This window comes from Mizuhopecten yessoensis, unplaced genomic scaffold, assembly GCF_002113885.1.
Source record: "Mizuhopecten yessoensis strain PY_sf001 unplaced genomic scaffold, ASM211388v2 scaffold8573, whole genome shotgun sequence".
Classification (NCBI taxonomy): domain Eukaryota; kingdom Metazoa; phylum Mollusca; class Bivalvia; order Pectinida; family Pectinidae; genus Mizuhopecten; species Mizuhopecten yessoensis.
This window is the reverse complement of record NW_018407615.1, coordinates 542,598-569,377: the sequence shown is the minus strand read 5'-3', so window position 1 is coordinate 569,377 and position 26,780 is coordinate 542,598. Positions and strand designations below refer to the sequence as shown.

At 34.8% G+C, this 26,780-nt stretch overlaps 1 protein-coding gene across 1 annotated transcript in view; it reads right to left on the bottom strand.

Annotated features, from left to right (window-relative positions):
• LOC110456222 (dual oxidase-like) overlaps positions 1 to 25,649 on the bottom strand; it is a 56,267-nt gene extending 30,618 nt beyond the window's left edge. Inside the window, exon 1 of the mRNA XM_021506820.1 lies at positions 25,521 to 25,649. The gene's annotated coding sequence lies outside the window, so the exon portion shown is untranslated. The remainder of the gene's footprint in view (positions 1 to 25,520) is intronic.
• Between the last annotated feature and the right edge of the window lie 1,131 nt (positions 25,650 to 26,780).

The following is a 26,780-nucleotide window of genomic DNA, read 5'->3' as shown; positions in this document are numbered from 1 at the left end:
CAAATAATCGTAGTTAAGTTACAAATTATCGTAGTTTAATAACAAATCATTGTATTTTAATTACAAACCATCAAACTTTGAATACAAATCATCGTAATGTAATGACAGATCATTCTCATAACGACTGACGTGTCAATACCGGCAATGGTAGATCAACGTCATGACTTATATTAAGGTGTAAGATAAACGTCATGACTTATATTGAGGTGTAAGAGATACGTCATTACTTATATTGAGTAGTAAGAGATACGTCATGGCTTATATTGAGGTGTAAGAGCAACGTCATGACTTATATTGAGGAGTAAGATAAACGTGATGGCTTATATTGAGGTGTAATAGATACGTCATTACTTATATTGAGGTGTAAGAGATACGTCATGACTGATATTGAGGGGTAAGATAAACGTTATGGCTTTTATTGAGGTGTAAGAGATACGTCATGACTTATATTGAGCTGTAATATATACGTCATGTTTTATATTGAGGTGTAAGATAAACGTGATGGCTTATATTGAGGTGTAAGATCAACGTCATGACTTATATTGAGGTGTAAGATAAACGTTATGGCTTATATTGAGGTGTAAGATAAACGCCATGACTTATATTGAGGTGTAAAATAAACGTCATGACTTATATTGAGGTTTACGATAAACGTCATGACTTATATTGAGGTGTAAGATAAACGTCATGACTTATATTGAGGTGTAAGATAAACGTCATGGCTTATATTGAGGTGTAAGATAAACGTCATGGCTTATATTTAGGTGTAAGATAAACGTTATGGCTTATATTGAGGTGTAATATATACGTCATGACTTATATTGAGCTGTAATATATACGTCATGTTTTATATTGAGGTGTAAGATATAAGTCATGGCTTATATTGAGGTGTGAGATATACATAGTGACCTATATACACCTAGCTAATATTGAGGTGTAAGATATACACCTAGCTAATATTGAGGTGTAAGATATACACCTAGCTTATATTGAGGTGTAAGATATACACCTAGCTAATATCGAGGTGTAAGATATACACCTAGCTAATATCGAGGTGTAAGATATACACCTAGCTTATATTGAGGTGTAAGATATACACCTAGCTAATATTGAGGTGTAAGATATACACCTAGCTAATATTGAGGTGTAAGATATACACCTAGCTAATATTGAGGTGTAAGATATACACCTAGCTAATATTGAGGTGTAAGATATACACCTAGCTAATATTGAGGTGTAAGATATACACCTAGCTAATATTGAGGTGTAAGATATACACCTAGCTAATATTGAGGTGTAAGATATACACCTAGCTAATATTGAGGTGTAAGATATACACCTAGCTAATATTGAGGTGTAAGATATACACCTAGCTAATATTGAGGTGTAAGATATACACCTAGCTAATATTGAGGTGTAAGATATACACCTAGCTAATATTGAGGTGTAAGATATACACCTAGCTAATATTGAGGTGTAAGATATACACCTAGCTAATATTGAGGTGTAAGATATACACCTAGCTAATATTGAGGTGTAAGATATACACCTAGCTAATATTGAGGTGTAAGATATACACCTAGCTAATATTGAGGTGTAAGATATACACCTAGCTAATATTGAGGTGTAAGATATACACCTAGCTAATATTGAGGTGTAAGATATACACCTAGCTAATATTGAGGTGTAAGATATACACCTAGCTAATATTGAGGTGTAAGATATACACCTAGCTAATATTGAGGTGTAAGATATACACCTAGCTAATATTGAGGTGTAAGATATACACCTAGCTAATATTGAGGTGTAAGATATACACCTAGCTAATATTGAGGTGTAAGATATACACCTAGCTAATATTGAGGTGTAAGATATACACCTAGCTAATATTGAGGTGTAAGATATACACCTAGCTAATATTGAGGTGTAAGATATACACCTAGCTAATATTGAGGTGTAAGATATACACCTAGCTAATATTGAGGTGTAAGATATACACCTAGCTAATATTGAGGTGTAAGATATACACCTAGCTAATATTGAGGTGTAAGATATACACCTAGCTAATATTGAGGTGTAAGATATACACCTAGCTAATATTGAGGTGTAAGATATACACCTAGCTAATATTGAGGTGTAAGATATACACCTAGCTAATATTGAGGTGTAAGATATACACCTAGCTAATATTGAGGTGTAAGATATACACCTAGCTAATATTGAGGTGTAAGATATACACCTAGCTAATATTGAGGTGTAAGATATACACCTAGCTAATATTGAGGTGTAAGATATACACCTAGCTAATATTGAGGTGTAAGATATACACCTAGCTAATATTGAGGTGTAAGATATACACCTAGCTAATATTGAGGTGTAAGATATACACCTAGCTAATATTGAGGTGTAAGATATACACCTAGCTAATATTGAGGTGTAAGATATACACCTAGCTAATATTGAGGTGTAAGATATACACCTAGCTTATATTGAGGTGTAAGATATACACCTAGCTTATATTGAGGTGTAAGATATACACCTAGCTAATATTGAGGTGTAAGATATACACCTAGCTTATATTGAGGTGTAAGATATACACCTAGCTTATATGGAGGTGTAAGATATACACCTAGCTAATACTGAGGTGTAAGATATACACCTAGCTTATATGGAGTTGTAAGATATACACCTAGCTAATATTGAGGTGTAAGATATACACCTAGCTAATATGGAGGTGTAAGATATGCACCTAGCTAATATCGAGGTGTAAGTAAAGAGCTTTTGCTGCTCAATTTAGTGACTGTACGTTAACAAATCTATCTCAGAAGTCTGCCTTCACATTTATTAGTGATTAAAAGCGAAAACTTCAGCTGTTGTAATTATTGGAATATAGATCAGTGGTTTATATAACCTAATACTTATTCATAGTGTAGACATGCGTATCCCATTTACCCTAACGACGTAAACATCATATTAAGACGATCATTAGGACGCCCTATTCTTAAGCCCTTCTAATTGGCGTTTGGCTGTTTATGGTGATCTTACTATTCCACTCGTGAAAACAGGTCTTTGAAAAAAATGGCTGCTGTATACATTATCTAGATTGATTTTCTTTTTCTCGCTTAAATGATATTTATTACAGAATCAAGAGGATAAAAAAAAATCCTAACTAAGGCGACAAGCCTAGATTCTAACCCGAAGATTCTATATGTGTGGTAAGAATTTCATTATCCTGCATGGCAACCTATGATAAGCACCATTCGTAATAGTTTAATTATAAAAAATGCACTTAGCAAACATCATGTCGATTTCAAGCTTAACACAAAAGGTGTATTTGCTTAAGTCAATCAACGTCAAAAATTAAATACCAGAATTTTACAGCGGTGTGTCATATCCACCAACATTCATCAGATATATGGAGGAGAAACACCGACGTGCGGCAATGAAAAATATTTTTAAAGCGTTACCTATCTTCCCAATGCAAACAGTAAATTATTTTTTATTTTAAAATATATTGAGTGAAAAATGAAAAGCTTACAGCAGGTTCAGCCTTACTCCTGCGTCATCTCATAAACGGTTTCAACAACGCATTAAACCAACAAAATCCCACTTCAAAGTCTGGTTTATACCAGTTAATCTGAACACTATTATATAATACTTAGGTGGTACGTCGATCGTAATGGGCCAATCATTTTGGTGCAATATCACGTGTTATAGTATGACTTCCTTCTTGTGCCTATCTACAAGATAGAAGTGTGGTGCAACTATTATTCTAATCAATTATTATTCTTCCCCATCATTGCTTTATCCTACTATCCACCAAATAATAACTGAAAAACAAAATGGTAGAGTATGCACACAAAAATAAAGAAATCAAAATAAAGAAAAATGCAAGTGAAGTCGTATCTAAAATAAAGACATAAAGACCCCCGCGCGCTTCCATCCTGTTATCTGGATGGATTTCTTGTCATTTAGAAGTTATCATCATAACACGAATTGTACTTACTTAGTGAAGAGGTTTTCTTGTGATCAGTTTGCATTATACAGATTTTACCTTAAAACAACCAGATGATTATTTAGGATTTTTTAGTGTTAAATATATGAGGCAAAACAACATCTTTTTTCTAATCTGAATGTTTGCATGTTTTTTTCTTAATTGCAGCTAAGGTCATCATGTTATAACGACTGTTCCACTAACGGTCATTCAAATGTCATATTATTGTGTACTCACACTGCAGTGCGCTATAACATTTAACAAATAGCTTCACACCCTAACCGCTCACATCAAGTCGTACATCCTTACAATTAGTGATGCTCTATCTATGGAAAAGTTCACTAAACGATTGGATCCATATAAAACATGGTTGAAAAGGTAAGTAGTTATATGAAAGCCTTATTCCAATTTACTTTCTGGTTAGACATTGCCCTACGTGAGTGTTTTGCTTAACAGCTGATTCATGCTACTTAATAGCATTACCTTGGTAGCACGTGACATCTCTAACTAACGTCCCATATATCGTACAAATGGAAACCGAATACATGGGGGAATGCACGTACACATGAACGAGAGTTCCTTAGTGACGAAGCCTTCTGTAATAAATCAATAAAAGGGTTAAGTTTTAAACTAAGGCCAGATGTAAATCAATAACTAAAATCTTCTACAATTTTCTTGAGGATTTTCTACTTTGTTTCAAATTAACGCTGTTTAAATGAATTAATTTGAATAAAAAGGGTTATTAAATTTTCGGCTGGAGTATTTTAAAAATTGATGCATTCAACTTTATTCAAATATTATTTGGTATTTTGCAATTTACAATAAGCAGACTAAATTTTACCTAAATTTTACCTAAATTTTACCCGTCTATTACTTAACTAAAATACAATATTAATATTGACCCGTTTTGACCATGTTTCATTTTGACGATCGCTTCATAGACTAACTTTGAGGCACAATGTTTGAGTAACCTTAACCAAGTGGAAGTATTCATTATGCAATCATTAACGTGGAATAGTAACAATTAGTATAGTTACTAATATACTGTACGTAACCTGTTCCTCAGAGTAGTAACAATTAGTATAGTTACTAATACACTGTACATAACCTGTTCCTCAGAGTTGTAACAATTAGTATACTTACTAATACACTGTACATAACCTGTTCCTCAGAGTAGTAACAATTGGTATAGTTACTAATACACTGTACATAACCTGTTCCTCAGAGTAGTAACAATTAGTATAGTTACTAATAAACTATACATAACCTGTTCCTCAGAGTAGTAACAATTAGTATAGTTACTAATACACTGTACATAACCTGTTCCTCGGAGTAGTTATAATAAAAAAAAACCAGACGTATCATGAAATTCCTTAGTAACAAAACCCTTATTATTCTAATATATTGACATCTATCTAAAGTTTTAAAATGAATGAAAAGACAGAAACTTGATTCACTTCTAACTTAATCTCCTAACTAAATCCATCATAAACCTTCACATCAAGTCGTATTGATTACCTTTTAAATAACCGTGTTGAAGGTATTTGATTAATTTTGGTTAATTTGCTATAATATTACTCATTCATACCATCACCAATAAAATCTAGCTGACATAAATGAGTGTGACTAGAAGTTTTTTAAAGCCTAAAATATGCTTTTGTTCAAATAAATTAAAACTCATTTTTGAATGTTTGTTCGGACAAAATATTGTGTTAAGTGTTAAATAAATCAATCATACCCAACTTTAATGTATGGACTGACAAAGAAGAGCTATGTTATTTATTTAACATGTAGCGGTATCAAATTGTCACTAATCAACCAGAAAGCCACATCCGGGAGCGTGGTATACCGGCTTGGTGGTCAGTATTTCAATCATGTGAGGTTGTCCGGGTAGTGATAGCGCTGGAAATAACATTGCCTACGTACTTAACTATTGCTTATATATTCTCAGAATTTGATCAGGATGAACTTCCTTAAGATTTTCAAACGTGACAATAGGTCTAACAAAAAGGTTATATTTATATAAGTACGGATGTACTCAATGAAAATTATCTATTACAGATGGGTTTCCCTTGATTTGTTGTTTTCAATAATTCACTGACTTGCAATTATCATATAAAAATTGGATATGTATCATTAAAACAGTAGGATATTAACAAGGAACCCCTCAGATCATTAAGCTCTCCGGCTGCACATGTTTTTCTTCGACAAACGATGGGTCCATTTTTATGAAGCATGATAAAGCAAGCTTTTACCATGCACAGACATTGAATTATAATTTTAACATAAGTCATGTTGAACAAATATTCAGTCTCAGGCATGTTGATCGTATCCTAACAGTCATCTAAGGCACGGAAAACAATTTTTAAAAGTTACTTGAGGCTCGGTGAACACATCTCAATAGTTACCCAAGGCACAGTTAACATCACTTAACAGTTACTTAAGGGGCGATGCACATATCTAAACAGTAACCTTAGGCACATAAATATATCCAACATTTACCTAAGGCACGTTAAACACATCTTAACAGTTTCCTAAGGCACGGTGAACATAGCTTAACGGTTATCTAAGGCACGGTGAACATAATTAAACGGTTATCTAAGGCACGGTGAACATCGCTGAACGGTTATCTAAGGCACGGTGAACATCGCTGAACGGTTATCCAAGGAACGGAAACATATCTTAACAATAACCTAAGGCACGGAAAACATGGTCCAACAGTTTCCTAAGGCACGGTGAACATAGCTTAACGGTTATCTAAGGCCCGGAAACATATCTTAACAATAACCTAAGGCACGGAAAACATAGTCCAACAGTTTCCTAAGGCACTGTTAACATAGCTTAACGGTTATCTAAGGAACGGCGAACATAATTAAACGGTTATCTAAGGCACGGTGAACATAATTAAACGGATATCTAAGGCACGGTGAACATAATTAAAAGGTTATCTAAGGCACGGTGAACATCGCTAAACGGTTATCTAAGGCACGGAAACATATCTTAACAATACCCTAAGGCACGGAAAACATGAATCAAAAGTTTCCTAAGGCATGGTGAAAATAGCTTAACGGTTATCTAAGGCACGGTGACCATAGCTGAAGGGTTATCTAAGGCACGGAAACATACCTTAACAAGAACCTAAGGCACGGAAAACATAGTCCAACAGTTTCCTAAGGCACTGTTAACATAGCTTAACGGTTATCTAAGGCACGGAAACATATCTTATCACGAACCTAATGCACGGAAAACATGAATCAACAGTTTCCTAAGGCGCGCTGAACATAGCTTAACGGTTATTCAAGGCACGGAAACATATCTTAACAAGAACCTAAGGCACGAAAACATGAATCAACAGTTTCTTAGGCACGGTGAACATAGCTTAACGGTTATCTAAGGCACGGCGAACATAGCTTAACAGCTACCTAAGGCACGGAAACATATCTTAACAAGAACCTAAGGCACGGAAAACATGAATCAACAGTTTCCTAAGGCACGGTGAACATAGCTGAACGGTTATCTAAGGTACGGTGAACATCGCTGAACGGTTATCTAAGGCACGGCGAACATAGCTTAACAGTTGCCTAAGGCACGGTGAACATAGCTTAACTGTTATCTAAGGCACGGTGAAAATAGCTAAACGGTTATCTAAGGCACGGAGAACATAGCTGAACGGTTATCCAAGGGACGGCAACATATCTTAACAAGAACCTTAGGCACGGAAAACATGAATCTACAGTTTCCTTAGGCACGGCGAACATAGCTTAACAGTTGCCTAAGGCACGGTGAACATAGCTTAACGGTTATCTAAGGCACGGGGAACATAGCTGAACGGTTATCCAAGGAACGGAAACATATCTTAACAAGAACCTAAGGCACGGAAAACATGATTCAACAGTTTCCTAAGGCACGGTGAACATAGCTGAACGGTTATCCAAGGCACGGAAACATATCTTAACAAGAACCTTAGGCACGGAAAACATGAATCAACAGTTTCCTAAGGCACGGTGAACATAGCTGAACGGTTATCTAAGGCACGGTGAACATAGCTGAACGGTTATCCAAGGCACGGGAACATATCTTAACAAGAACCTTAGGCACGGAAAACATGAATCAACAGTTTCCTAAGGCACGTTGAACATAGCTGAACGGTTATCTAAAGCACGGTGAACATAGCTTAACGGTTATCTAAGGCACGGAAACATATCTTAACAAGAACCTAAGGTACGGAAAACATGAATCAACAGTTTCCTAAGGCACGGTGAACATAACTGAACGGTTATCTAAGGCACGGTGAACATAGCTGAACGGTTATCTTAGGCACGGTGAACATAGCTGAACGGTTATCTAAGGCACGGAAACATATCTTAACAAGAACCTAAGGCACGGAAAACATGAATCAACAGTTTCCTAAGGCACGGTGAACATACCTGAACGGTTATCTAAGGCACGGTGAACATAGCTGAAGGGTTATCTAAGGCACGATGGACATAGCTTAACGGTAATCTAAGGCACGGAGATTTTATCTAAGCAGTTACCTTAGGCACGGTGAATGTATAATAGTTACGTAAGGGCACGGTAACATATCTTAACATTTACTTAAGGCATATGGCGATCATAACTTAACTGTTACCTAAACAACGGTGAACATAATATAACAATTACCTAAGGCACGATAAACATATTATAACAATTACCTAAGGCACGATAAACATATTATAACAATTACCTAAGGCACGGTGAACATATTATAACAATTACCTAAGGCACGATCAACATATTATAACAATTACCTAAGGCACGATTAACATATTATAACAATTACTTAAGGCACGGTGAACATATTATAACAATTACCTAAGACACGATAAACATACTATAACAATTACCTAAGGCATGATAAACATATTATAACAATTACCTAAGGCACGGTGAACATATTATAACAATTACCTAAGGCACGATTAACATATAACAATTACCTAAGGCACGATAAACATGAAGGTGTGGTGATCATGAACGGTGGACATTATGGACATTTGTTTGAATACACTTATCAATTGTAACATTTTACAATCTGAGGATAGTGTGTTTCAGTTAACAACTCTTTACACTAGTAATGTGAGTCAACTTTATTAAGTACAAAATATCTGTATTATAAACAGCTGAAGAATGATCTGAATGATCACAGATATGATGACGTTCCGACTCCTAGCCAATGGGAACCAGAAACTTGCTTAATCAAATCGAACAGTAAACAGTCCATGAAAATCATTCGTCAGCATACGAGAAGTGAAAGTCGTTGCCTATATTTGGATAATTTCCCACCGAACCTTTTTCTGAACTATTCCCAACCCCAGGGAAAGTCTGAACTATTCCCAACCCCAGGGAAAGTCTGAACTATTCTCAACCCCAGGGAAAGTCTGAACTATTCCCAAACCCAGGGAAAGTCTGAACTATTCCCAACGGCATGGAAAGTCTGAACTATTCCCAACGGCATGGAAAGTCTGAACTATTCCCAACGGCATGGAAAGTCTGAACTATTCCCAACCGCAGGGAAAGTCTGAACTATTCCCAACCCCACGGAAAGTCTGAACTATTCCCAACACCAGGAAAAGAGAATGAGATGAGAATAATGAACGCAACATTAAATTGTTTTTGTAGAATTGAGTTTCACGTGTGCATCATACCTTGTTATAATTTTTATACTTCTTTTCAAAACGGTAACATTTTCCAGCGGCTCCATACAAGTAATTAATTGTTTTTTCATCATCTATAAGGATGCAAGATTTCATGTTCTCTTTTTTCGTGATTGTTTTTACAATATCGAAACTGATAGCGTAAATGCAACAGAAAATGAAGTATGTTTTATGGGAGCGTAAATAAATTATATAAGAACAAAATTTAAAGGAAAGGTATGTTTTATGAATGGTATACCGGAGTTTAGTGCCAAAATTAATGCAGTTTGAGAAATCTTCACGTCTTCCTTGTTTGATAATATATTGTATTTTGCAAGCGATGGAAATCTTCACGTCTACCTTGTTTGATAATATATTGTATTTTGTAAGGCTATGGAAATCTTCACGTCTACCTTGTTTGATAATATATTGTATTTTGTAAGGCGATGTTGGCTGTCGATGTATTCTTCCTGGTGAATGTTATCACATCAAATATTACTTTAAGATGGCGTCATGTTTCGGAACCATAGCTTGAGATATATGCAACATTTCAAAGCCTAATGATAATTGTTTTATTGCAATTCCTTGTCAGGATTTTTATATCAACGTAGTTCCCGAACTAGAAGCCACTGGGTGCTGTGTTGTGACACTCGAATATTACACGAGTGTGTCACTTGGAATATGCGTGCATCTTATATATATATATATATATATATATATGGAAAAATCGACGTCAATATCCGGTTTCAACCTTTTTGTTGTAACCGATTTCAAAAGAGGACTGATTTTTTCACAACTTCATAAAATGTTGATAGTTTTCCTAGCTATTATATCGGGTACTTCCAGGAAAATTCAATTTTAGCAAACTCTTAACCCGATTAAGGTAATAGGATTGTGTCGCCATTTCTCAGTAGAATTTATTCAAATTTTGTAGTTATATTGCTTTGAGGTAAAGAAAATTTTCTGCCACAAAAAAATATAGGTTGTCAGAATTTTAAGGATTTGAAATGGAAGTTTATGTAAAAAGGAGTGAATTTTTAAAAATAAATTGAAACACACACTTTTTTGCAAAATAATGTCAAATAAAAATGATACTAACATAGATTAGTATTGCATTAATGTATATCAATTTCATAAATGCTGAAATTGTGTAAAATTAATTGTCTATAAACGATTAAAAATTGACATTTTATAATAAAACCATATACACATAGTAATTGCATGCAAGAGTTATCGTTCTTGAAAAACTTCGCAGTAGTGAAATAGGAAGCCGGTTTCCTGAAGTACACAAAAATGGACACATGTGACTCATTGATTAAAAAACAACTGAATTAATGCCTGGATTGCTTTGCAATACTTTAATATTGAAAGAACACACTGTTCTGTCAATAATAAGCATACAATATTCATCAGTTTAATATTAAACATTAAAATATGCGGAAATTGTGATACTGTCTCCCTACATTGGCTTTTCAACTAGGGATGTACTTCCTATTTCCGTTTAGCAATACACTCCTATGAATTATTACGCAGAAATTCTTTTACCGTAGCGGCAATATTTTCGGGAATTAGTAAAACGATGGACAGATTAAACACAAATAGTAAATACGTTTCCATAGTTTGACACAGAAGTAAACAAACGCCACTTCGAGGGATCTTTCCTCATATGAAGGTCGTTTTAGATCAATTATTGTAATCATCGAAAAAGTTATATATTTTTTTATCACTTTTTTAAGTTCTATAAAAGGTTGGGACAATCGATGCCGCGTGACAATACAGCTATGATATTTCCTCAGCTTGCTTGCAAACTTTTGATTCTGTTTTGTAAGTGTTTCCATTTCTGAAACACATGCTCTTGTTTTTATCTGAGCAGATGCCATGAACTAGCACAAAACCTTGTATTTGCAGTCTTAAGGGACGGACAGTGGTTCATACCTACGTTATCATTAGGTACATGATAAAACGTGACTTGTCAAAGTCAGAAGTATCCACAAAACGAGGCAAAATACGTATGACATATCACTCTTCAACTTTATAGTATTTTTCTTAATAAAGTACATTTTGCAAAAATAAACAATGTATCTAGTACACTGGTAAGATTGGAATTTTGAATCGGTACCAATAAGAGAATGTTACCCGGAGTCAGGGAACTTTTAAGTAAGTCTCACAATTAAAAAGTTTACAAATGGGAAACATATAAGTTAAGTCACGTGTTGATATCATCTGTTAGTGAAATCTTTCAACATTTTCCACACAGAGAAATTCAATATATGATTTAAGTGACCTATGTATAAAGATATATGCAATGTCGACATGTTTTAAGGCATATCCAGTAAAACAGCAAGGGGTAAATACCGAATGTAATCTGTACTGTAGTCCGTTCAGGGGTAAACAACATTTAACTTACTTTGGAGTCGGTAATTAGAGCATGACATGTAATGTGATTTACGTAACATGTATGAATAATCTGTGATAGTAATGGGTTGAAAGTGTGTAACGATGTCGAGGGTTTCAAATGCACCTTTTCCTTTTCCTTTACCCTTTTTAAACATAGGGTTCGGAACACTTTAGATGTTATTTTTCATTCGTTTTACCTTAAGTACCACCGATTCATAAATGGACGATACGGTCATGTGGTACATTAAGATGACTACTTTGTTTGCCTCTCTACATCTACATACAAGATGTTTAAATGGACGATACGGCCATGTGGTACATTAAGATGACTACTTTGTTTGCCTCTCTACGTCTACATACAAGATGTTTAAATGGACGATACGGCCATGTGGTACATTAAGATGACTACTTTGTTTGCCTCTCTACATCTACATACAAGATGTTTAAATGGACGATACGGCCATGTGGTACATTAAGATGACTACTTTGTTTGCCTCTCTACATCTACATACAAGATGTTTAAATGGACGATACGGCCATGTGGTACATTAAGATGACTACTTTGTTTGCCTCTCTACATCTACATACAAGATGTTTAAATGGACGATACGGCCATGTGGTACATTAAGATGACTACTTTGTTTGCCTCTCTACATCTACATACAAGATGTTTAAATGGACGATACGGCCATGTGGTACATTAAGATGACTACTTTGTTTGCCTCTCTACATCTACATACAAGATGTTTAAATGGACGATACGGCCATGTGGTACATTAAGATGACTACTTTGTTTGCCTCTCTACATCTACATACAAGATGTTTAAATGGACGATACGGCCATGTGGTACATTAAGATGACTACTTTGTTTGCCTCTCTACATCTACATACAAGATGTTTAAATGGACGATACGGCCATGTGGTACATTAAGATGACTACTTTGTTTGCCTCTCTACATCTACATACAAGATGTTTAAATGGACGATACGGCCATGTGGTACATTAAGATGACTACTTTGTTTGCCTCTCTACATCTACATACAAGATGTTTAAATGGACGATACGGCCATGTGGTACATTAAGATGACTACTTTGTTTGCCTCTCTACATCTACATACAAGATGTTTAAATGGACGATACGGCCATGTGGTACATTAAGATGACTACTTTGTTTGCCTCTCTACATCTACATACAAGATGTTTAAATGGACGATACGGCCATGTGGTACATTAAGATGACTACTTTGTTTGCCTCTCTGCATCTACATACAAGATGTTTAAATGGACGATACGGCCATGTGGTACATTAAGATGACTACTTTGTTTGCCTCTCTACATCTACATACAAGATGTTTAATGGACGATACGGCCATGTGGTACATTAAGATGACTACTTTGTTTGCCTCTCTACATCTACATACAAGATGTTTAAATGGACGATACGGCCATGTGGTACATTAAGATGACTACTTTGTTTGCCTCTCTACATCTACATACAAGATGTTTAAATGGACGATACGGCCATGTGGTACATTAAGATGACTACTTTGTTTGCCTCTCTACATCTACATACAAGATGTTTAAATGGACGATACGGCCATGTGGTACATTAAGATGACTACTTTGTTTGCCTCTCTACATCTACATACAAGATGTTTAAATGGACGATACGGCCATGTGGTACATTAAGATGACTACTTTGTTTGCCTCTCTACATCTACATACAAGATGTTTAAATGGACGATACGGCCATGTGGTACATTAAGATGACTACTTTGTTTGCCTCTCTACATCTACATACAAGATGTTTAATGGACGATACGGCCATGTGGTACATTAAGATGACTACTTTGTTTGCCTCTCTACATCTACATACAAGATGTTTAAATGGACGATACGGCCATGTGGTACATTAAGATGACTACTTTGTTTGCCTCTCTACATCTACATACAAGATGTTTAAATGGACGATACGGCCATGTGGTACATTAAGATGACTACTTTGTTTGCCTCTCTACATCTACATACAAGATGTTTAAATGGACGATACGGCCATGTGGTACATTAAGATGACTACTTTGTTTGCCTCTCTACATCTACATACAAGATGTTTAAATGGACGATACGGCCATGTGGTACATTAAGATGACTACTTTGTTTGCCTCTCTACATCTACATACAAGATGTTTAAATGGACGATACGGCCATGTGGTACATTAAGATGACTACTTTGTTTGCCTCTCTACATCTACATACAAGATGTTTAATGGACGATACGGCCATGTGGTACATTAAGATGACTACTTTGTTTGCCTCTCTACATCTACATACAAGATGTTTAAATGGACGATACGGCCATGTGGTACATTAAGATGACTACTTTGTTTGCCTCTCTACATCTACATACAAGATGTTTAAATGGACGATACGGCCATGTGGTACATTAAGATGACTACTTTGTTTGCCTCTCTACATCTACATACAAGATGTTTAAATGGACGATACGGCCATGTGGTACATTAAGATGACTACTTTGTTTGCCTCTCTACATCTACATACAAGATGTTTAAATGGACGATACGGCCATGTGGTACATTAAGATGACTACTTTGTTTGCCTCTCTACATCTACATACAAGATGTTTAAATGGACGATACGGCCATGTGGTACATTAAGATGACTACTTTGTTTGCCTCTCTACATCTACATACAAGATGTTTAAATGGACGATACGGCCATGTGGTACATTAAGATGACTACTTTGTTTGCCTCTCTACATCTACATACAAGATGTTTAAATGGACGATACGGCCATGTGGTACATTAAGATGACTACTTTGTTTGCCTCTCTGTATCTACATACAAGATGTTTAAATGGACGATACGGTCATGTGGTACATTAAGATGACTACTTTGTTTGCCTCTCTACATCTACATACAAGATGTTTAAATGGACGATACGGCCATGTGGTACATTAAGATGACTACTTTGTTTGCCTCTCTACATCTACATACAAGATGTTTAAATGGACGATACGGCCATGTGGTACATTAAGATGACTACTTTGTTTGCCTCTCTACATCTACATACAAGATGTTTAAATGGACGATACGGCCATGTGGTACATTAAGATGACTACTTTGTTTGCCTCTCTACATCTACATACAAGATGTTTAAATGGACGATACGGCCATGTGGTACATTAAGATGACTACTTTGTTTGCCTCTCTACATCTACATACAAGATGTTTAAATGGACGATACGGCCATGTGGTACATTAAGATGACTACTTTGTTTGCCTCTCTACATCTACATACAAGATGTTTAAATGGACGATACGGCCATGTGGTACATTAAGATGACTACTTTGTTTGCCTCTCTACATCTACATACAAGATGTTTAAATGGACGATACGGCCATGTGGTACATTAAGATGACTACTTTGTTTGCCTCTCTACATCTACATACAAGATGTTTAAATGGACGATACGGCCATGTGGTACATTAAGATGACTACTTTGTTTGCCTCTCTACATCTACATACAAGATGTTTAAATGGACGATACGGCCATGTGGTACATTAAGATGACTACTTTGTTTGCCTCTCTACATCTACATACAAGATGTTTAAATGGACGATACGGCCATGTGGTACATTAAGATGACTACTTTGTTTGCCTCTCTACATCTACATACAAGATGTTTAAATGGACGATACGGCCATGTGGTACATTAAGATGACTACTTTGTTTGCCTCTCTACATCTACATACAAGATGTTTAAATGGACGATACGGCCATGTGGTACATTTAGATGACTACTTTGTTTGCCTCTCTACATCTACATACAAGATGTTTAAATGGACGATACGGCCATGTGGTACATTAAGATGACTACTTTGTTTGCCTCTCTACATCTACATACAAGATGTTTAAATGGACGATACGGCCATGTGGTACATTAAGATGACTACTTTGTTTGCCTCTCTACATCTACATACAAGATGTTTAAATGGACGATACGGCCATGTGGTACATTAAGATGACTACTTTGTTTGCCTCTCTACATCTACATACAAGATGTTTAAATGGACGATACGGCCATGTGGTACATTAAGATGACTACTTTGTTTGCCTCTCTACATCTACATACAAGATGTTTAAATGGACGATACGGCCATGTGGTACATTAAGATGACTACTTTGTTTGCCTCTCTACATCTACATACAAGATGTTTAAATGGACGATACGGCCATGTGGTACATTAAGATGACTACTTTGTTTGCCTCTCTACATCTACATACAAGATGTTTAAATGGACGATACGGCCATGTGGTACATTAAGATGACTACTTTGTTTGCCTCTCTACATCTACATACAAGATGTTTAAATGGACGATACGGCCATGTGGTACATTAAGATGACTACTTTGTTTGCCTCTCTACATCTACATACAAGATGTTTAAATGGACGATACGGCCATGTGGTACATTAAGATGACTACTTTATTTGCCTCTCTACATCTACATACAAGATGTTTAATGGACGATACGGCCATGTGGTACATTAAGATGACTACTTTATTTGCCTCTCTACATCTACATACAAGATGTTTAAATACGGTTGAGAAATGCTCCATGGCGTCAGCACCGGAGATTATTATACGAATTTAAAGCGGAGCAAAGTCACACAAAATGAACAAAACAAACAGAAGAGGAGACATCATAAATACCCATTTGAACCCAAAGACATTGACAAGTGCTCATGCTTTGTTTAAAAGCTAAAAAGATCTCTAAAGTAAACCCTACCACTAACATATTATGTTATCGTTACCTCGACACCAGCAGATGACATGCAGGTAAAACAAATCCTTTGATATAGTATAGATCATTCACCTTTGCTGGAAATGTCCATGTCAGACATGTTGTTAAGCCCATATAAGGTTCGCTTGGTCGTCGTCCTTGAATTAAATCATTAATCAATTGCCGGTACAGGTATGATGATTACGTGGGTGTAATGCTGACGAACCCTTTTCTTCTATGTATTTTTAAAAATGAAGTTAAAGGAGCTGATTCTTTGAAAATGAGGCTTTGAAAGTCGTATTGACTGTCATCATAAGACGGCATTTAATTATGAACTTCGCGTCACTCATTGTTTTTATTGTGAGTCACACTTTCACATAAATCCAAGAGCAGTCTAGATATCCTAGACACCTAGATGTGCAGACATGATATCTATCCTCAACGGATTTTAACTCAAGTGTTAAAAGGATTTTTGTCAAATCATTCTTTATGCTGTTCTTATTACTTTGGAAACGAAATGCCTGACTTAAATAGTACGTTCTCTTAATGACTTGTTTTGACATCAAACACACTGCAGCGCGAGTAACGAAGAGTCGGTTTTTAATATCAAATACTTAGCTTAACATAAATTCGAATCCATATTTTGCTTCGATGAGTGTTGGGGTTGTAAAAAGTAACCATAACTAAATCAATTAAGATGGAATTAGAAACATAATCATCAGCCTGCACAGGATTAACATGTTTCAGACAGGGACGGTGATGCTGATTTAGAGGTCGGTCGCGTCAGGGGGATAATAATCAATCAAAAACGACGTGTACATCTAATAACGTTCGACAACTCATTTAAAAAATGCATTTATTGAACTTTGAATTATAAAATGATGAAATTTGAAAGAAAAATAGTCAAGTTGTCTGGGATTATTTTACAAATTAAGGAAAATTATAAACGACACTCCATAGATACCACGTAGTGATGTTTCCGTACACTAAGTTTGTCTGATTCGTAATTTTGCTTTGCTACAAAAGGACTTTTTTCGCAGGGTCATGAAATGTAAGTGTACTTTAAAAAATATCATAAACAAATCCGACAATAAGATACGTTTATCAAATTGTCATGATCTTAAGTTGGCATGAAATTGAAAGTATCCATGAACGTTTAACGATTTGAAATGTAAAATAATACAAAGACGTTCCAAATTTAGCTTTCAGTTATAAATATGTCCTAATTGATGAGTTGAACGGGTTCCTCTTCCTTTGATGCCTATATAAACTGGATGTCAACAGAAATCTTCAGACGACCCGGACATCCTTAATATGTAGAGTTTATACAAAACATAATCCTCTCCCCGGTCGGCCAATGGTAACCGCCACGCTCGCCTGACTCACAAATATTCTTAAATTAATTTATCTATTTATATACATATGCACTTGGAAGAGACGCCATTTGAAACAGAAAACAAGATAAACTGGCATCAAAATTTTGAAATAAACAGGTGACATTGACGATTACAAAGTAGTATATTGTGATAGAGAAACAATCAAAAAGATTAATTAAAGTCCTATATCTTGGCATACTTCAAACAGGCTAGCATGTTTAGTTCTTGTTTTGGAACCTAAATAATCCAGCCATGTTCGTTCAAAGCAAAATGGCTTGATCTAGAGACAGCTAAATTTCTGGGATAGTTTTGTATAGTAAAATAGTCAATCAAAACATCAAATACCTCTAACAATACTCCCTACACTTCAGGTAATCTAAGAAATACAGAATTAGTCTTAATTATCAGGTTGCTTTGTTTTACGTGTCGGAGTCATTAATATTCACGATAATCTCCCCTTGCGAATTAACGTAAACTGTACATAAGGTTGACTGTACTATTAGATAAAGTAGAAACTGATGATAACAGCGCTTGTTTAAATCAGCATCCTCTGTGTGTTTATCATTCAATATTTATTTTCCTTAATGGCAGTTTGATTACTTAAGATACAAAGGTGACCACATCACAGACTTGACTATAAGTAAACCCTGTGTCCGTATTGGAGCCGGAGTTATAGGAATCAGTTGGAGCAATGGTCTAGACTTGAAAATACAACGACTTCCTCGGATTAAGGCGCTTGAGCTAAGACGCTGCTAGCCAATGATATAACCTCATGTAATATAGCCAGGTGCCCGCTAGCTCATGAACTAACATCATCTAGAATAGCATGGTACCCGTTAGGTTGTGCAATGACCTCATCTAGAACAGCAAAGTGCCCGTTACCTTATGAAATAACCTCAGTATACAAAAGTTGTTAGTATCATGAAACATTTCTAGATAAACTAGATAATCGTGTTAAAAAATACAAAAGCATAATTTGCTTTGGAACTCCAAACTGCTTTGTAATAAACAAAGCGAACGACAGGTGCATATCTATGTATTTCAGCAATATTTTAACCCAACTGAGAGAGGCGTATGGTGAAGTGTTGCTGTTTTAAAAACAGATACTGGTATAAAATAATCACGGATACATTTTAACCTGTGCTGATAGCCCATGGTCTGACTAACTGATTAGCTGTGTACGTATCCACCTAAAGATGTATAAATTATCATAAACCACCGTTACTGATAGGTGCAATGATATGTTACGTCACTAGAACGACACGATCCGTTATCATCTATACCAAAGATAAATCGCTGTTGTTTGTCGGTGTTTAGGGTACGTACTTAGGTTAACTTGTCTATTATTTCGCTATTTATATTGGAACGGGGAGGGGAAGGTGCTGAATTAATTAATGAGCCTCGAACTTGCACGGAATTTCAAGAAATTATATAAGAATAGTTTTGAAATAAATACAGAGAATACCAGTTAGTTCATACATACACTACGTAATTTTCATAACGTTCCATTCGATTTACAAAAGAATATATATTGGATCACATACATATTCAGTTAGTGTCCTTACTAGTCAAGTTTTCTATACATTGATGTTCGTTTATCATCATTCAGTCACTTACCGATTTCCGTCTAGATGCCATTAATTCATTATATAGATTTTCGTCTAGATGCCATTAATTCATTATATAGATTTTCATCTAGATGCCATTAATTCATTACATAGATTTTCGTCTAGATGCCATTAATTCATTGAAAACATCATGTTTAACTCCTCAAAAACGGAAAGTGATGGTTAGAAAACCCATGAAACCATGAGACTGGATAAGGATCGAGCTGTGTTTTTTATTATTATTACTAACTTGTCATTCTCACATTACATTTACAGTAAAATCACTTATAATACTGGATCCTTACACATATTTGTTTGTAAGATACGAATCAGTAAATAAAAATGGTATACGGTGTAAGGAAGTAATTCCAGCAATATAATGTTGTCAAAAACAGATAAATCACATCAGAAATCACATATAAATAATCCTTAACGATGGTGTCAGTGTGATGTTTGCCTTCGCTTTATGCTAGCCGAGGATATGATTGTTTTTAAATATTAGTTCTGTTACATTTTATAATATTTTTATTTTTTCAAATGCTATGTTTCTATTTCTTGTTGATAAGGAAGCAGATCGCTCCGAAAATTTGACAACCTTATATTGTCTACACTGTTGGGAGTACTATCTTGCCAAATACAACTACTACATATTGATATTTCAAAACATATTACGATTTACGAAAACTATGAACATTTTTTTACCAAAAACAGTCCCTTTTCAACCAAAACAAAAAATGCAAAGAATCACAAAAATATCAATGCTGAAAAACACAACAGGGATTCGACATTGTATATATTTATACGTAAAGGATATAAGCCGAAAACTGTCTATTATGTAAAACATGTCCGTTATTTTTAACAAACTGTACAATATTAAAATATTGGACAGTTTTATGATCTTATTGGACAGTTTTTGTAACATATTGGACAGTTATGCATATAACAGTACTCATATTCTATATAATGGACAATTATAACAATGGATGGCATCACAAGAATGTTTTAACTTCTGATACACATCCTTACTCTTAATGCCTAAGATGCCGAATAGATATTTACATAGAACACAGTTAATGTAATTAGTACTTATTTGTATCAAAACAGATTCTTGTCTTTTAACATGACCAATATTCGTATTTGATGACCTGTTCACATGGTATATATAAATACACCGTTAATTATCTAAGGCTATCTGAAGTTTTGCTCTTTAATTAAGATGAACTTTACCTGTCGACATGAGATCAAATAAATGGCTTATATAAAATTTACCTAATGTAGATAAGAGATTATTTGTAAACAGAGCCTCTTTAATCCCACTGCCCCATCTATAGGACAGATTCAGGTAGGTAAACATCACCCAATTAGGCGGTTGCATAAAGAGAGGTCGGAAGGTTACGTTAGTATAAGGGCGGCGTACAGAGGACCGAAAGTAGATCGGCACCAGACCCCTTTTACACAACATAGCCCCCTCAACTTAAGGTCAGACTAGCTTTCTCCAGATGCATTTGCAAAAAGTTAAATAAATATCGTTTTAAGAAAAAATAAGAACAAAAAAACCAATTTGTATCTTAAAGGTTTTCGTTGGTAAAGAAAGAACCACTTATATACGTTTTTACACAATTAACAATGGGGAACCTTGAAAATTGCAATTATTTAAGAGAAAAAATTAACGATATTATATAGTAAAAAATACAGCTTGTCCTGAAATTGATGCCACATATTAATTCCAAACTGCTTTTTTCTACTGCATCATTTATAACCACTCCAAGCCAGTCGCTAGTTAGACTTTAAATTCGTCATATGATTTTCCTCTTCGAGTCATAGTGAGTTTCTCCTATCTATGCTACAAAATAGATACCTGTCTAGTCACGACAGAAAGCTTCGTAACGAGACCTTGGTGGGATCAGAAGTTCCGGGTCGGAATTTAGTACATATGTTCTTTGGTATCACGTCGCCAAAACAACCTACATTATTTTGATTGCATGGTTCTTTTTATAATCATTCTCTTGAAAAAGACCTACATCCTTCTTCTGATATACAAATGATTTTATGCATCCCAGTTATTACCAAATTATACTGTTTAGAATACCATAGGTTACGAATCGGCACTTCCGATAAATGCAAAAAAAACTCATCTTCAGTCAGATCTGTGTGTTTAAGGTTTAGGCTATCTTGAACTTGATGCTTGTGATTTTATAAGTTGTCTGCTACCTCACACATATATTTGGTATGAGAAGTGCTTTTGCTAACTCTCAATGTATACATTTGTTTTGTATTACAAGTGTAATTATAAACTTTTCTATTTTACAACACTTGCAAATATTTTTTTTCAAACTTAATATTAATCACTCTTGTTGGTCCAAATGGAAACGTGTAGTTAGCTTTAATGTGGAAGGAAACCGTTGTACACGGAGAAAACCAACGTGGTTTGGCAGGTGACCAACATGCCTTTTCACGACAGATCGGGGAGTCAAACTTGGGCTGTATTGATGAAAGGCAGCTGCACTATCTAACTGCGCCACCCCATCACCTTAGATTCGTTCATGTCTACATGTGTATCAGAAAGTTGCACAATTTGGGGTGAGGGTACCTAACCCATTATTATGGATTTAGTTCCTATCAATTCTCGAGAGTCGATTTTACAGTTTATTCTTCTAGCTGAAACTGGTATGAGAGGTGTTCTTCACAAACATCGCTGGATATACGTACATGTAAAAGGAAACTGTACAATAGAAGTATATTGAAGCAAAATGTCATAGAAAGTCAATTTCTACTGCATTATTTGGTCATTTCGTTCATTTAGGTATCATAATTGGTACCAAAATTCAAAATAATGAAAATATATCATACATAATATCAAAATTGATATGAAACACATGCTAATGTTTTAAATTAAAACTTTTAGATATAATAGATAGTTTACTCTTAAACTAGTATTTCATCGGAACCTTGACTGAATAGATTCCAACTTCAAGGCAACAGCCAACCTCGGGTCTGAAAGTCCACCAGCAGATTACAACACCTTATTACGTAAAACAACCTCGGGTCTGAAAGTCCACCAGCAGATTCAACCACCTTATTACGTAAAACAGTCAATTGTTTTATTATGAATCGGTTGCAAGGTTTGTAGCTTTAGATGATTTTCATTTTCCTAATTGAATACTGGGTACAATACTGTACTAGCTGTGTTAACACAGTAATGTATAAAAGCTGGAACAGATTAAAGCGAAGGAGAAGGGAGGATCTTCCTCCATCGTCTTTTTCAGGTTCTACAATATCATATAGAACATTGATTGTAGATATTAGGCATTGTGCAAATCTTAGATAATTATACTTGTAGTATTATACGTAATACTTTAATGTTAGCCTTGCTATTCAAACAAACATGTTTAATGACGTTGCAAAAATATACTTTGATTTAAATACAATTTAATAACTCATTTATAAACAAACAAAAATTCAATAATAATTACAAACTGATTATATATTTGATGAATATTTGCTTATTGAATAAGATAATGAACAAACTGTTTAAGAATAAGGAACTGTTAAAAATAGGACACTGTTTTAGAATAACGTTACTGAATATTGAACAGTTAAAGAAAAAGATACTGATAAACAATAAGACACTGCTTTAAATGAAATAATGTTACTGAATATGGAACAGTTTAAGAAAAACGTACTGATTAACAATAAGACACTGTTTAAAATAATACACATTCTAAGAATATCTGCTACGTTACTGTTAAATGCATCTTCTTTCCAAATTAATTTCATGCCATGAACATGACATTTTTTAATTTTTTTTAAAGCGAAGGTTAACATATTTGATAACGCATTTTGAAAGGAGATAACTCTAACACACAACGTATATGTATACAATGTAACCTATGTATACAATGTAACCTATGTATACAGTGTAACCTATGTATACAGTGTAACATATGTATACAGAGTAACCTATGTATACAGTGTAACCTATGTATACAGTGTAACCTATGAATACAGTGTAACCTATGTATACAGTATAACATATGTATACAGTGTAACCTATGTATACAGTGTAACCTATGTATACAGTGTAACCTATGTATACAGTATAACATATGTATACAGTGTAACCTATGTATATAGTGTAACCTATGTATACAGTGTAACCTATGTATACAGTATAACCTATGTATACAGTGTAACCTATGTATACAATGTAACCTATGTATACAGTGTAACCTATGTATACAATGTAACCGGGGTATACAGTATAACATATGTATACAGTGTAACCTATGTATACAGTGTAACCTATGTATACAGTGTAACCTAACAGATATCCTTAAATTAATCTACAGCGTATAGCTTTCAATTTTTCATTTAACTTCTAAAAAAAATTCTCGTGTCGTTGTAAGTACCATATACACATTGCCTAGGTAATGTCAAAGGATGTCTGATCAGTGTCCATCCTATTTTATGTTATCATATTGGAATGGTGACACAAATATGTCACTGCACCTATACAATTTGGAAAAAAATACAGAATGCAAAATATTAATTACACTGCACCATACAGCAGAATGTCATTATATATATATATATATACGTTTGTAAACTGTATATCCTCATTCTTTTATGGATGCTTCTGACATAAATGTATTCTATTATATATGTGTGTGTGTGTGTGGGGGGGGGGGGGGGGGGGGGTATTAAGTAAGACATTGTTGAAATATTACATTGATAAAATGTGGTTAGGTCATGACAACGAAGTTAATAGAAATGTCATTTACTAATATTGAACACAAAAAAAACATGTGACATGAACGTTTTATGCTAATGTGCGGATAACGAAGACGATAAATGACTGTTCCAACACATCAAGCCTTGTTATTAAATCAAAGTTTAGCCAAACACATTCTTAACATTTAGAACGGTAATTAAATCATCTTTCATTTGGGATGTAGATAGAAAACAGCGACTATGATATATTTACATCATTGTTCAAAACAGATTGGTGTTAATGTCCTTTCAGTTAAGAACTCGCACAAAGTAATATAAGTATAGGTTGTTTTCACATTTTTTTATGTTATTTAATACTGGAGCAGGCATTTATCATTCAGTTTGTGTCGAACAACTTTGTTAAATCTTATATTAATACGATATTAATATATAAAATGAAATGCTCTGAGGTTTAGAAGTCTTGAAAAAACATATGGCTTAAAAATGTCGATATGCCGTGAAAACAATCTGAGTAGGCCCATAATGTTATCTTTATTCAGGAGAATCTGTAGGAAATGTGCATACTCATTAATGTTGCATAATCATGCAAGGATCATACGTCATTTGACATAAGCATGTACATATATGCGAAGCGTGAATTACACAAAGAATGAAAGGTTCGCAATATAGTACATGTCATAATATTATACTGTACAAACCACCTCTGGACAGATAGTTAACACTAGTCATATGTTACCTGTGCCTGGCTCCTGTTAGCCGTACAATATGAAGGGCGTCTGGTAGGTTTATATACTTACAAACCTGTATAGTGTGACGGTACATTTAAAAGGTAAAGCATCGATGTGAATACTATCACATTAAAAGTGAGTGTTTGAAATTTGTATTACCTATTGATATTGATCTAATACAACGATAATAAGTCAATGACTTACCTTTTCCTATTATATCCCAGACATATTGACCTCTCCGCAGGTAAGATTGGACGCATACGGGTAATAAGTAGTGTCTCTATTGTTAGGCCTGTCCATTCTATAATAACTATTACTAGCCAAACATGATGGCGGAAAGTGTTTACCCATGTGGAACAGATAAACGAGGGAGAGTGACGTAATTAAAAGTGCGTTGCGTTGTTATGTTGATGACGGAATAATTAAAATATTAGTCTTCTATACACTTAAACAAAACAAACCTGGCACTCATTAGTTATTTATAGTTTACCACGTTTATTGTGATGTTCTCCGAACCCCAGCTTACAACTTAACGGCTAAGATAAAGACACACAAGAATCCCGCAATAACTTACCTTGATATCTTTAAGCATAGCGCTTTAGTTTCTTTCATATTATCACAGATTATATAGTGTCTAACAAGCCCCTAACAGCCAGGGCATATATTCTATTTTAGTAAACCAGTGGTGTGACACTTTAATAAGTAATAATGATGTTTGATTAATTGCCGTTATCAGTTTAAGATATAAGCAAAACCACAGGTAACAGAATGTAAATAAATAGTGCTATTTAAAACATGATAACAAGTATTTAAGGATAGAAACAACTCTACTACAATCTCCAGCGTAAAGAGAATTACCCTGAATTAATATACCCAATGTTAATCATTTCTATCAATAATATGCGTTATATTGACAGCACAAGTGACATTCTGTTTGATTTAATACTCGGGAACCAGGAAGTGGCAATGCTCTATGCAAAATATATTTGCATCACGGAGTGTGCGTTATGACTTTTATATTCATGGTTCGAAATACGATAAGAGTGGACCGAAGCCATAGTTGCAAAAGGTGCTGCTACGGTAGATACCGGCTTCTGTAGGGTGTATTACTATGTTCTATCTGGTCGACAAAGCCTACGCAATGCAAACACTATTTCAATTAGCAAATTATCAGAATTATTATATAATATTACCTCAAAATAACATCACATAGTAGGCTGGGTCCCGGGACATGTGAAAATACCAGGTAATGAAAAGATAGGCCGCGCTGCCAAAGCGGCTTAATGGCTGTTGATTTTAAGCTTAATTTTACACATTATAACCGCTTATGACAAGTTTTCAATGTCATATTTGCAAAATAATTGGAATTTATGCGTAGGCAACAAATTAAATTCTATTGATCCTTTAAATGTAAAACTGTGTCAAAGCTGTAGAGAAAGGCGCCGAAAGGACGTTGTCCTTCTA